General features: G+C 43.6%; 1 long non-coding RNA gene across 1 annotated transcript in view; it reads left to right on the forward strand.

The window, feature by feature from the left end:
- Positions 1-2558: 2558 nt before the first annotated feature.
- Positions 2559-14861, forward strand: part of LOC122564108 (uncharacterized) — a 36534-nt gene continuing 24231 nt past the window's right edge. Inside the window, exon 1 of the long non-coding RNA XR_015752246.1 lies at positions 2559-2703. This is a non-coding gene — a long non-coding RNA (uncharacterized LOC122564108). The remainder of the gene's footprint in view (positions 2704-14861) is intronic.

The raw sequence follows: 14861 nt of genomic DNA on the forward strand, positions 1-14861 counted from the left end.
TCTGTGTACCTGGACACCGAGATCTCTCTTCTCAGCTACACTACCAAGAATCTTACCATTAGCCCAGTACTTTGCATTCCGGTTACTCTAACCTCACATTTGTCCGCATTAAACTCCATTTGCCACCTCTCAGCCCAGCTCTGCAGCTTATCTATGTCTCTCTGTAACCTACAACATCCTTCGTCACTATCCACAACTCCACCGACCTTAGTGTCATCTGCAATTTTACTAACCCACCCTTCTACGCCCTCATCCAGGTCGTTTATAAAAATGACAAACAGCAGTGGACCCAACACCAATCCTTGCGGTACACCACAGGTAACTGGACTCCAGGATGAACATTTCCCATCAACCACCACCCTCTGTCTTTCAGCAAGCCAATTACTGATCCAAACTGCTATATCTCCCACAATCCCATTCTTCCGCATTTTGTATAATAGCCTACTATGGGGAACCTTATCGAACGCCTTGCTGAAATCCATATACACCACACCAACCAGTTTACTCTCATCTACCTGTTTGGTCACCTTCTCAAAGAACTCAATAAGGTTTGTGAGGCATGACCTACCCTTCACAAAACTGTGCTGACTATCCCTAGTCAAATTATTCTTTTCTAGATTATAAATCCTATCTCTTATAAGCTTTTCCAACACTTTACCAACAACTGAAGTAAGGCTCACTGGTCTATAATTACCAGGGTTGTCTCCACTCCCCTTCTTGAACAGGGGAACCACATTTGCTATCCTCCAGTCTTCTGGCACTATTCCTGTAGACAATGACGATTTAAAGATCAATGCCAAAGGCTCGGCAATCTCCTCCCTGGCTTCCCAGAGGATCCTAGGATAAATCCCATCCGGCACAGGGGACTTATGTATTTTCACACTCTGCAGGGTTTCTAATACCTCTTCCTTGTGAACCTCAATCACACCTAGTCTAGTAGCCTGTGTCTCAGTATTCTCCTCAACAATATTGTCATTTTCTAGAGTGAATACTGTCAAAAAATATTAATTAAGTGCTTCCCCTTTCTCCTCTGACTCCACACACAACTTCCCACTACTATCCTTGATTGGCCCTAATCTTACTCTAGTCATTCTTTTATTCCTTAAATACCTATAGAAAGCCTGAGGATTTACCCTGATCCTATCCGCCAACAACTTTTCATGTCTCCTCCTGGCTCTTCTGAGCTCTCTCTTTAGGTCTTTCCCGGCTACCTTGTAACCCTCAAGCGCCCTAACTGAGCCTTCACATCTCATCCTAACATAAGCCTTCTTCTTCCTCTTGACTCCACTTCCTTCATAAACCACAGCTCCCGCGCTCTACAGCTTCCTCCCTGCCTGACAGATATATACTTATCTAGGACACTCAGGAGCTTTTCCTTGAATAAGCTCCACATTTCTAATGTGCCCATTCCCTGCAGTTTCCTTCCCCATCCTATGCTTACTAAATCTTGCCTAATCGCATCATAATTGCCTTTCCCCCAGCTGTAACTTTTGCCCAGTTGTACACCCCAGTCCAACACCGGCACCTCCAAATTATGACTTCCATGAAGTTAGGTTGTGCTCCATTTCAACATCACCAGAGACCAAAGGTAAAGGTAAGCATGAGTATAAGGTAGAATTTTAAAATGACAGGGTCAGCATTGTGGACTGATTGTTCCACATTACCTGCTTCCTTTGCATCATCAACTATTTTACCATTTAATCTCTCCTGTCTTTCACCTATCAAAGACTTACCTGTTTGATAATCCTCCCCGCTTCCCTTACACTTGCTTAAATCTATAGTGCTTCTAATTTTTTTTCCAGTTTTGACAAAGTGTCATTGTAATAGGGTCATATAGCACTGACCAGACATCTTAATCTGATCTAGTCCCATTTGCAAGCATTTGGCCCATATCTGTCTGTCATCATCCAGAAACGTTAACACTGATTATCTCTCCTGACCTGCCAATAGCTTCTGGCATTTCTCATCTTTAATTTCAGATTTCCAGCTTTGGCATTATTCTATTTTTTCTGTTATGGGCTTTTTAATGTCAGTATTTAATCAGTTCTGCACTGTTCACAACATTTGAATTGTGGGAATTTAAAGTGACAATATGGAAATTTAAGGTAAACAATCACATTTGCTATATGTAAAACCATCTCCCCCTGCTTTTGCAAACATTGTGATGCAATAAATCTACCTAATTTAGCTCAGATGCACCTTTGGTGCATGAACCTCAGCACACAAAGTCAATTTTGTATTTGAAAGCTGTTGCTAATGTCAGAAGTCACATGACACTTGACTTCACCTGACGAAAAAGCAGCACTCCTAAAGCTTGTTATTTCAAATAAACGCTGTTGGACTATAACCTGGCGTTATGTGATTTCTGAGCTTATTCACCCCAGTCCAACACCTGCACCTCGACATGAGGGCATAGTTGACAGGGAAAGCATCACAACATAAACCTCGGCAATTGAACCGATCCCAGGGTTAAATGCACTATTCAAATATAAATTTTACCATACAGTTTGCATGTTTGATAGCGAGTCTCCATTGTTCTTGCAGAGCTCAGCTAGGTGACCAACTGCCAAGGGGGTCAGAGTGAAACATGGAAGATGGTGAAGCAGTTAAAAAGAACTTTGTATGAATACCACTAATCTGTGTGGGAAATACAAAGACAGCTTGCAAAAAAAAACATGGCCATCAACATCAAGGAAGATTAATGTAAGTGGAATCTGAAAGATTACCAACCTTTTAGAAAGAACAAATAAAGGAGTGAGGGATGCTTACAAGAACAGATAAAAAGTCATTCGTCCCTCTCTGATTTCTCTTTTTAAAATCAATCAGTAATCAGTCCTGCCTCCTTTCTATAAAAGCGTTTTTGCTCCGCAGTTTCCAGTTCAACTGTCTGTTGTGTATTTCAAGCAATGTCTTTCAAAATCAGATAGTTTTTTTCTAGTTGTACTGTGGAGCCTGTGACTGGAAACTGCTCTTTCATTTGTTTTGATGGGGGAAGGGTGGGTCAGGTGTTGTGTCAGATTTCCTTTTATGTTCTGAATTGCTGTGGGTGAGGGGTATGTGGCTTTTCAGGTTTTTCGTAATACTTTGTTCTGAAGTTAAATAGGCAAAGATGATTTAGACATCATAGTTTAAAGTAAGCAAAATAAACCAACCAAAAAGCAAATCAAACACAGTAAAAGCTGTCGATCTTAAAGCTGAAAATGTTGGAAAGTCACCAAGTTACCAGCCATTGTCAGCCTTTCATTGAAACAGAAGAAAAGCTTTTAAAAATGAACAGAAGGAACACACACTTGGTCTAATTTTAAGACTGAAGCCACACCTAAAAAACATCATGTCATCCACCAATCAAACTTCAAATTTTTACTGCTTGCTGAACTAGACCCACACTTTTTTATAAATAAACTCAGTGACCCAATTAACAAATCACTCAAGATAAAAACTGCCCAATAAGGGTTCCGTATGACCAAAAAAAAGGGGAAAACAAAGAAGTGGACTAAATCAAAGTAGTTTGGAGAGGGAGATATGTACTCCAGCAACCCCCCCCCCCCCCCCCGACAATGCCCACTCATCCCTAAAGGCTTCAAGGGCACTGCCTGAGGGTACCCAGACATGGACCTAACTCTGGAAGAGTAGCAGCAAGTCGGGAACTACAAATCCCACTGTACTCCACTGTCTGGACCTGTTGAGGCTACTGAGTGTATTTAAAACAAAGATAGATAGGTATAAAAACAGAAATTGCTGGGAAAACTCAACAGGTCTGGCAGCATCTGTGGAGAAAAAGCAGTTAACATTTTGAGTTCAGTGACCTTTCTTCAGAGCTGATTGTAGCCAGGTAAAGGGTATATATAAATATATATATATATATATATATATATGCTGAAGATGGGATGTGGGGCAGGGGGAAGGAGTAAATAATAAGTGAAGATGAAGCCCAGGAGAGAGAGAGAAAACATAGTTGGACAAAGGAATAGGTAAAGGTTAACCTTGGGGCAATCAAAAGCTGCTAATGGAATAATTAGTGACTGACAATGGATTTGATAGTAGCCCATTTGATGATGAGGTCCGGGTGTGTGTAGGTTGGAATAAGGCCATGGAAGAAGGTGATCAGTCCGTAAAATGATTGAATCCCAAAGGCTGCAGAGTCCCCAGAGACTCTGGACCAGATGGGCCAATGGGCTGAGAAGTGGCAGATGGAGTTTAATTTGGATAAATGCGAGGTGCAGCATTTTGGGAAAGCAAATCTTAGCAGGACTTATACACTTAATGGTAAGGTCCTAGGGAGTGTTGCTGAACAAAGAGACATTGGAGTGCAGGTTCATAGCTCCTTGAAAATGGAGTTGCAGGTAGATAGGATAGTGAAGAAGGCGTTTGGTATGCTTTCCTTTATTGGTCAGAGTACAGGAGTTGGGAGGTAAAAACAATGACTGCAGATGCTGGAAACCAGATTCTGGATTAGTGGTGCTGGAAGAGCACAGCAGTTCAGGCAGCATCCAAGGAGCAGCGAAATCGACGTTTCAGGCAAAAGCCCTTCATCAGGAATAAAGGCAGAGAGCCTGAAGCGTGGAGAGATAAGCTAGAGGAGGGTGGGGGTGGGAGAAAGTAGCATAGAGTACAATAGGTGTGTGGGGGAGGGGATGAAGGATATAGGTCAGGAAGGAGAGGGTGGAGTGCATAGGTGGAAAAGGAAATAGGCAGGTAGGACAAGTCCGGACAAGTCATGGGGACAGTGCTGAGCTGGAAGTTTGGAACTAGGTTGAGGTGGGGGAAGGGAAAATGAGGAAACTGTTGAAGTCCACATTGATGCCCTGGGGTTGAAGTGTTCTGAGGCGGAAGATGAGGCGTTCTTCCTCCAGGCGTCTGGTGGTGAGGAAGCGGCGGTGAAAGAGGCCCAGGACCTCCATGTCCTCGGCAGAGTGGGAGGGGGAGTTGAAATGTTGGGCCACGGGGTGGTGTGGTTGATTGGTGCGGGTGTCCCGGAGATGTTCCCTAAAGCGGTCTGCTAGGAGGCGCCCAGTCTCCCCAATGTAGAGAAGACCGCATCGGGAGCAACAGATAAAATAAATGATATTAGTGGATGTGCAGGTAAAACTTTGATGGATATGGAAGGCTCCTTTAGGGCCTTGGATAGAGGTGAGGGAGGAGGTGTGGGCGCAGGTTTTACAGTTCCTGCGGTGGCAGAGGAAAGTGCAGGATGGGAAGGTGGGTTCTAGGGGGGCGTGGACCTGACCAGGTAGTCACGGAGGGAACGGTCTTTGCGGAAGGCGGAAAGGGGTGGGGAGAGAAATATATCTCTGGTGGTGGGGTCTTTTTGGAGGTGGCGGAAATGTCGGCGGATGATTTGGTTTATGCGAAGGTTGGTAGGGTGGAAGGTGAGCACGAGGGGCGTTCTGTCCTTGTTACAGTTGGAGTGGTGGGGCTTGAGGGCGGAGGTGCGGGATGTGGACGAGATGCGTTGGAGGGCATCTTTAACCACGTGGGAAAGGAAATTGCGGTCTCTAAAGAAGGAGGCCATCTGGTGTGTTCTGTGGTGGAACTGGTCCTTCTGGGTGCAGATACGGTGGAGGAATTGGGAATACGGAATGGCATTTTTGCAAGAGGTAGGGTGGGAAGAGGTGTAATCCAGGTAGCTGTGGGAGTCAGTGGGTGTGTAAAAGATGTCAGTGTCAAGTCGGTCGTCATTAATGGAGATGGAGAGGTCCAAGAAGGGGAGGGAGGTGTCCGAGATGGTCCAGGTAAATTTAAGGTCAGGGTGGAATGTGTTGGTGAAGTTGCTCAACCTCCTCGCGGAAGCACGAGGTGGTGCCAATGCAGTCATCAATGTAGCGGAGGAAGAGGTGGGGAGTGGTGCTGGTGTAATTATGGAAGATCAACTGTTCTATGTAGCCAACAAAGAGACAGGCATAGCTGGGGTCCATACGTGTGCCCATGGCTACCCCTTTGGTCTGGAGGAAGTGGGAGGATTCGAAGGAGAAATTGTTAAAGGTGAGGACCAGTTCGGCCAAACGAATGAGAGTGTTGGTGGAAGGGTACTGTTGGGGACATCTGGAGAGGAAAAAACGGAGGGCTTGGAGGTCCTGGTCATGGCAGATGGAAGTGTAGAGCAATTGGATATCCATGGTGAAGATGAGGTGTTGGGGGCCGGGGAAACGGAAGTCTTGGAGGAGGTGGAGGGCGTGGGTGGTGTCTTGAACGTATGTGGTGAGTTCCTGGACTAGGGGGGATAGGACAGTGTTGAGGTAGGTAGAGATGAGTTCAGTGGGGCAGGAGCATGCTGAGACAATGGGTCAGCCAGGGTGGTCAGGCTTGTGGATCTTGGGAAGGAGGTAGTACGGGCAGTACGGGGTTCCTGGACTATGAGGTTGGAAGCTGTGGGTGGGAGATCTCCTGAGGTGATGAGGTTCTGTATGGTCTGGGAGATGATGGTTTGGTGATGAGGGGTGGAGTCATGATCAAGGGGGCAGTAGGAAGAGGCGTCCTCAAGTTGGCGGGAGGTCATGTTGCAGCTGTACAGGACATTGGTTAGGCCACTGTTGGAATATTACGTGCATTTCTGTTCTCCTTCCTATTAGAAAGATGTTGTTAAACTTGAAAGGGTTCAGAAAAGATTTACAAGGATATTGCCTGGGTTGGAGGATCTGAGCTACAGCGAGAGGCTGAACAGGCTGGAGCTGTTTTCCATGGAGCGTCGGAGGTTGAGGGGTGACCTTATAGAGGTTTTCAAAATTATGAGGGGCATGGATAGGATAAATAGACAAAGTCTTTTCCCTGGGGATGGGGAGTCCAGAACCAGAGGGCATAGGTTTAGGGTGAGAGGGGAAAGATATAAAAGAGACCTAAGGGGCAACTTTTTCATGCAGGGGTGGTACGTGTATGGAATGAGCTGCCAGAGGATGTGGTGGAGGCTGGTACAATTGCAACATTTAAGAGGCATTTGGATGGGTATATGAATAGGAAGGGTTTGGAGGGATATGGGCCGGGTGCTGGCAGGTGGGACTAGATTGGGTTGGGATATCTGGTCGGCATGGACGGGTTGGACTGAAGGGTCTGTTTCCAGGTTGTGCATCTCTACGACTCTATAACTAATGATCCCCATTAGCAGCTATTGACTCCCCCAGGCCGACGTTTAGCCATTCCTTTGCCAGTTTTCTCTCTTAGTCCCGAGACCTTGCAGATCGTGTGTCAAACTAGACCTCACAGATTGTGACTCTCCATGAATCTCAACAAAAATGACAGTTTGCGAAAATTCTGACAAAATTCCTGTCGATGCCAGACTTGTCGGGTAAACGCAAACTTGGTTAGAGACAAAAAAACTGCATATACTGGAATCCAGAGTAGACAAGCAGGACGCTGGAAGAACATAGCAAACCAGGCAACGTCAGGATGTGCAGAAGTCAACGTTTCGAGTGTAACCCAAATGGAGTTGATGTGGATGCAATGGCTCAGTGGTGTTATCATTGGACTGTTAATCTCAGAGACTCAGGTAACGTTCCGGGGACCTAGGTTTGAATCCCACCATGACAGATGGTGGAATTTGAATTCAATAAATATCTGGAACTAAGAATCTAATGACTACTATAAATCCATTGCCAATTGTCAGAAAAACACAAATGGTTCATCAGCATCCTTCGGGAAGGAAACTCCCATCCTTACCTGGTCTGGGCTACATGTGACTCCAGACCCACAGCAATGTGGTTGACTCTTAACTGTCCTCTGGGCATCTAGGGACGGGCAATAAATGCAGCCTAGCCAGCGAAGCCCTCATTCTGTTACAGAATAAATAGAAAACAAAACATTCTTCAGGACAGGGGGTGGGTGTGGGGGGAGCTGCAGGGGCAGGGTGGTGAAGTGGGGATATTTGATGACAGGTAGAAGGTACTACCTGGGTGGTCAATGGGAGGAATGAATCCGGTTGGTGGCAGGGAGCAGTGGCAGGGAGGGGGAGGGGCTTAGAAGGGAATGGGGAGGGAGGTTATTTGAAATTGAAGAACTCGATGTTGAGTCCTCCGGGCTGCAGGGTGCCCATACGGAAGAAAAGGTGTTGTTCCTCCAATGGCACCCGACTTTGCCAAAAGATGTGGATGGGGATTCCATGCAGCTCTTGGTCACGAACATTGGTGACTGATGGAGGGCCAGAGGAGCAAGTAGTGAACTAGGGTTTCCAAGTTAATGTTCTGAATTTCTGGCTGGGAATTGTTGTCAATTAGTTTCTATCTGGCAGGTGAACGAAGAACAAGAGCAAAGATCAATACAGCACAGGAACAGGCCCTATGGCTCACCAGGCCTCTGCCATTACCTAGTCCTTAAAAGATAAAGAATATGAAACTGCATATTAATAAGGTGAGGTGACATCATATAAGGATGCTAATGCATGCAAATTCGAGCTGGTTACGAGCCAGAGTCTCATTTTGCCATTCAACACTTGCTTTGGAAATTGGACTTTTTGATGTCAGTGTTTGGGAACTCATTGCTGGCCATCTCATGTGAATTTCTTGATCGTCTCCAACAACACCCAAGTCATCAGGGACTGGGAAGACTCTGCCCAAATTGCCTGACCCTACTCTTCCATATTTCATTGAAAAAGATTTTGTTCCTTTTAAAAACTTTTCCATTTAGGACTTCAAAAACAAATAGGACTTTTATTAATGTAAGGTCACATAACACTTATTGCCGTTAAGATAAAAGAAATAAGGCACTTCACAGAATGGCAATTAGACTAAAAACTACATTGAGCCAAAGCAGGAGATATTAGATATTGAGACCAAAAGTTTGGTAATTAAAATATAGTTTTAAGAAGAGTCTTAAGATTGGTAGTGGGTAGTTAAGATTTGGAGAATTTGACAAGGGCTGTTCAGGATGTAGATAATTGACAGACCAATTGCCATTGCTGGAAAGGAGGTAAAGGAAGGAAAAGCACAAGTGGACAGAATTGAAAGAAGCAGCTTGCAGGTTAGAGGTAGTGAGGGGCATAATCATGAAAGGTTTTGAGCACAAGAATGAGAATTTTAAGTTGGAAACAGTGGGGGGCAGGCTGAGAATAAAGGTCAGAAAGCACAGTGTTTCAAATGGAATTGCATGCAGGTTAGGATGTGGTCAAGTAATTTGGAATGGGATGTGGCTGTCCAACAGAGCAATCAAATAGATGAGTCTCGAAGTGACAAAGACATGGAAGAGGTTTTGGCAGCAACTGAGGTGAAACAAAATGCAAAACTTGCATTGATAGAATACTTTTTACAAGGTCACTCAAAAATGCTTACTTTCAAAATGTTTTAATGTTCTTATAATACAGGGAATATGGCAGCCAATTTACACATAAAATTCCCACCAGCAATAGTATGATGATGATTTAGTGGTTTTTAAAGCAATGTTAAAGGATAAATATTAGCTGGACACAAGATATAAGTTTCTCTTGTTTTCAAAGTAGTGCCACGGGATCGCTCATGTTCATATGAGAGAGCAGACAGGGCATCAGTTTAATATCTCATATGAAAACCTGCAACTTGTCAGCAGTCCCTCAGTCCCACACTGAGTTGCTTGTCCAGGTTTTGTGCTGAAGCATCTTGCCTCTTCATTCATCTGTCAAGTAGGACTTGAATCCATAGCCTTATGACTCAGAAATATCTGTTATCAACTGAGCCACAATCGGTATCATTGACTTGAGAGTAAGCACAATGTTGATGAAGAGAATGCAGCTGATATTTAATTCTTCAATGCCTAGGTGTAGGAATATATGTGTTCAGTTATAACTGACTTTACAATTCCCCCTCTTCTCCCCTCCAAACTCCGCCCTCACAACCAACAAGAAAGCTTGTTGGATTGAGCTTTAATCAGATGGTTTAATCAATGTCCCTCAATGGCCCCAGAGGGGGGGTAAATCAATGGTCAAGCCTTAGTTGCTGCTGAGTCAAGCAGGTCCCCAATGGATCTTCTCGTCAGCGCTTAACTGCTTAGATGGCGGCAATGGGGGTGAGTATCCCCCTAGGGTCAAATTGTCAAATAATGTCTCAATTCACCACCTTTCCTGTCACCTCCAGGGAGGGGAGAATCGCATCCATATAACATGCAAGTTCAGGTCTGCGCCAAATAGAACTCTTTGGTGACAGTCAGCCTCAACCGAAGACTGTGGGCAGAAGAAAATGATGAAGTGATAATGAAAGAGTTTATGGTGCAGGCCAAAGAAAATGACTAGATATTTAACCAGAAGTTAATGTGGCTCAACCACGATGCAATAACAAGGATAAGCACATTGACATTCTGAGTAAGACAAAACCTGGCTCACAGCGTTGACTTGTTCCCTTCTAACTTTTTTGTTCTAAATTCTGTGCTGTGGTGCAACTCTTGCTTCATGTTTTATTTTAGATTTTTCTCTTTCTCTGCAATTACCAAACACCCAGTGATTAAACTTTCCTTCCTACCGCTGTCTATAATATGCTAGATTACATTGTAAATGACCGTATAGCCTTCTGTGATGTCTTTGCTCTTCCAATTCTGGCCTCTTGGACATTCCAGAATTGAATTGTTTCATCATTGTATCTGTGCCTTCAGATACTTGGAACACCTTTCCAAATGTGTCTCTTTCTACTTCATTGCCTCCTTTAAAATAGTTCTGAAAACTGAGGTCTTTGACTCATCTTATATTCAGCTGAGTTAGTATTGCCTTGGTGCCTAATTTTATTTGATAATTTTAGATGTTGTTATCATGTTAAAGGTGTTCTTGAATTGAAGTTGTTATTTTTGCTTCTCCTCAGGAAACTGCCCTTTTCCCTTTCAAAACTGTTGTTGCTATTCCACCTTGTTTCCAAGCCGACTCAGAACTTTAAATTGATTAGATTACTCACAGTGTGGAAACAGGCCCTTCGGTCCAACAAGTCCACATCGACCCTCCAAAGAGCAACCCACCCAGACCCATTCCCCTATATTTACCCCTTCACCTAACACTACGGGCAATTTAACATGGCCAATTCACCTAACCTGCACATCTTTGGACTGTGGGAGGAAACCGGAGCACCCGGAGGAAACTCACGCAGACACTGGGAGAATGTGCAAACTCTACACAGACAGCTGCCCGAGTTGGGCATTGAACCCGGGTTCCTGGTGGTGGGAGGCATGCAACCTGCATGCAATTTCATTTGAAACACTGTGCTTTCTGACCTTTATTCTCAGCCTGCCCCCCACTGTTTCCAACTTAAAATTCTCATTCTTGTGCTCAAAACCTTTCATGATTATGCCCCTCACTAACCACTGTGCCACCATGTCGCCTCTAAAATATCACTTAAACTCCAACTTTAATGTTCTTGAATATTTGTTAATTCCCAGCTTAATTTGTGGCCTCTCTTTTGAAATACTTTATGCTCTAATCCAGCATCCGCCTTTCCAGAATCTCAAAAGGGCCAAACTAAAATCATAATGATGTAACCTTTCTGCATTTGACACGTGGTCTACCACACCATTTCCACCCAATACCTTGCTTCTGATGCCCAGCAGTGTTGGACAGCACAAGCTTACATTCTGACTTCTCTGACCATAATTGGAGTCGCTGGCTATTTATTCTCTTTCCAACACTGTTTGTCAAATTTTCAGTTCTTCAAGAGTCTATCATTGCCTCTCTACTTGATTGACTTGCTGCATTACAGGACAAATGTCCATACACATGGGATCAGCTCCCATATCCAACTCAATTCCTCCAGATTGCACCTGAAGTTAGCTCTACCTCAGTATGGTTACAGACAATTGAATTGAATTGAATTTATTGTCACGTGTACCGAGGCACAGAGAAAAGCTTTGTCTTGTGAGCATTACAGGAAGATCACAGAGTTAAGTAGCATAGATAGTAAATAATAGGTAAACAATGGCAAAAACAAAAACACAGGTACAGATGAATGTTAAGAGTTTGTGACTGTATTCAGTATTCTAACAACAGTAGGGTAGGAACTGTTACGAAATCTACTATGCGTGTGTTCAGGCTTCTGTACCTTCTTCTCAATGGTAGAGGTTGTAGAAAAACATTGCCAGGGTGGGATGGATCTTTGAGAATGCTGGCAGCCTTTCCTTGACAGCGGGCCTGGTAGATGGATTCTATAGATGGGAGGTTGGCCTTTGTGATTGTCCAGGCCGAGTTCACCACTCTCTGTAACTGTCTCCGATTTTGAATGGTACAGTTAGGGAGAGAGGTGAATTAAATTCCTTTCTTTTCTTGCCTTCTGACTATAGCCTGAGTGGTTTAATTTTTTTCTGCCCTTGAAAAAGGATGTGGCATGTTTCCTCCAAACCCTCTGTTTGTGAAATCTAGAGTTACAGTGACCTGCATCAAAACTCCTTTCGGGTTAAATATTGTTATTCATTCAAAACTGTGGGAGGGTTATTCCAATATATATACATGTACACGCATATGTGGAAGAAAAGGAAAGAAGAGCTTACAGTTAAGAAAACTTAAAAACTCATAATATGAATGTTATTTCATGTGTTTATTGGAGTTCAAAAGTTTAATGCCCAGTCAGGGTTCTTTCGGACAGGAACTCTGATCCAATCAGATTCAGCTTGCTGAGGGAGGACCACAGTTGCAGAATTCATTTCAAAGTTAATGAAGATGCAGTAGTATGAGGTTGGCATGTAGAAATTTGGTCCACTTTTCAGTCAAGTACAAGGCTTCTTTCAGAACTAGGTTTCAAGGAGTCTTGGACAGCTTAGCCGTTAGCCTGGCATCATGTTCTAATTGTATGTTAGATTCTTAGCAAAGTTAAAAATCACACAACACCAGGTTATATTCCAACAGGTTTATTAGGAACAGGTTCCTGATGTAGAGCTTATGCCCGAAATGTCGATTCTCCTGCTCCTCGGATGCTGCCCTGACCTGCTGTGCTTTCCCAGCCCCACACTCTCGGCTCTGGTCTCCAACATCTGAAGTCCTCACTTTCTCCAGGTTTATTTGGAAGCTAGTACTTCGGATAAACTTGTTGGACTATAACCTGGTTCTGTGTCATTTTTAGCTTTGCCCACCCCAGTCCAACACCGGCTCCTCCACATCACAGATTCCTAGCAGATGGAGGTGAGGGGTTGAGGTTATCAATGAATTGTTCAGAGACCAGAAGAGATTAAACAAAAATTGCCAAAGCACCCCAGCAGATCTGGCAACAACTGCAGAGCAAAAAATAGAGTTAATATCTAGAGTCTAATATGGCTCTTCTTCAGAACTGGCTGTTTCCCAAGAAGAGTCATATTGGACTCGTATTATTAACCTAATCTGTCTCTCCACAGATGCTGCCAGATCTGCTAAATTTCACCAGTGTTTTCTGTTTCTTTTATTTCTGATCTGCAGTACTTTGCACATCAGATGAACTTTAGCCACGTGACTGGTTCCTGGATGAGTCAGTTTCAAGTTAACAATTAGTTTCATTCCTTCTGGCACATTATTCAGTTTAAGAGATTAATGGGGTTATCAGCACCTCCACAAATATAGCGATGTTTGATGACTCTCCCTTTGTTATCTGTTCAGGTTTGCTCTCTCTATCTCCTGTGTTTGCAGTGCTCGAATGAGAAATTCTCTACCAGGACTGATCTTTTTAGCTTTGTCCTTTAAATTACAGCTGGAAGTTTCTAGAGCTACAGCCAATTTGCAAATCACGTGATCTGTATCAGTTATTTTAGTCTCGGAAAGTCCATTTTAAAATTAAACAGCTTTTAAAACAATGCAAGTCTCACTTGCATGAGGTCTGACGTCATGATGACAGCGCTCCTTACACACATTAGTAGATTTTATCAGAATATTGGTATAGTTACTTACTTATACTCCATAATTACATAGCATCTTTAACAAAACAGAACATTCCAAGGTGTATTTCATGTGTGATTAAACAGAAAATTGTAATTTATCAAGGTAAAGAGATATGAGGACTGATGACTGAATCCAGATCAAAGAGGGATATTTAAGGGAGATCCTACAAGAAAAAAGAGAGGTAAAGAGGCAGAAAAATTTGGGCAGTGGAATTTCAAATCTTAGATCCTTGGTACCTGAAAGCACAGCCACCAACAACTAAGTTAAAAATCACACACCAGGTTATAGTCCAACAGGTTTAATTGGAAGCACACTAGCTTTCGGAGCGACGCTCCTTCATCAGACAACCACCTGATGATGGAGCGACGTTCTGAAAGCTAGTGTGCTTCCAATTAAACCTGTTGGGCCAAAACCTGATGATGTGTGATTTTTAACTTTGTGCACCCCAGTCCAACACCGGCATCTCCAAATCATAGAACAATTAAAACCTGGACTGCTGAAGAGGCCAGAATTGATGGAATGCAAACAACATGTGAAGGGTTGTAAACAGCATTTCCTCTCATTTTCTTTCTCTCTGTGGATCTCTGAAGTCTATACGCTGCAGCAATTTCTGGAACTTGAAGTCAATGCTGTGATCCGTGAGCAGAATGTCCAAGTGCACAATTTATGAAAAATACGATGCTGGAGCAAATTACTGCACTTGCTGGAATCTGTATTGAAAACAAAGAAATGCTGGAAATTACAGCTGGTCAGACAGCATCCATGGAGTGGCAGCAAGCTTCCATTTTGAGTCTCGATGACTCTGCATCTGAGCTGACGTGGAATGTAGAGGGGGCAGCATTTCTGCAATAGTAGGGAGTGAAGCGCTGGAGGAGCAAAAGTGCTCAAAGTGCAGATTAAGTGATCAGAATGTGAGAATGACAGAACAATGGTGTGTCTAACTGCACAGATGGTCCCAATGGAGTGGGGGGAGGGGAGAGAGGACACGATGACAAAGAATGCAACAAGTGAATCTAAAAGAAAGGGAAGAAATGAGAGTGAGTTCACAATCTGAAGGTGTTGAACTCAACATTTTATTAAGTTGAGAAGATTG

The sequence above is a fragment of the Chiloscyllium plagiosum genome, unplaced genomic scaffold (genome assembly GCF_037043375.1).
Source record: "Chiloscyllium plagiosum isolate Xiang-an unplaced genomic scaffold, Cpla_swu_hap1 HiC_scaffold_31, whole genome shotgun sequence".
NCBI classification, from domain to species: domain Eukaryota; kingdom Metazoa; phylum Chordata; class Chondrichthyes; order Orectolobiformes; family Hemiscylliidae; genus Chiloscyllium; species Chiloscyllium plagiosum.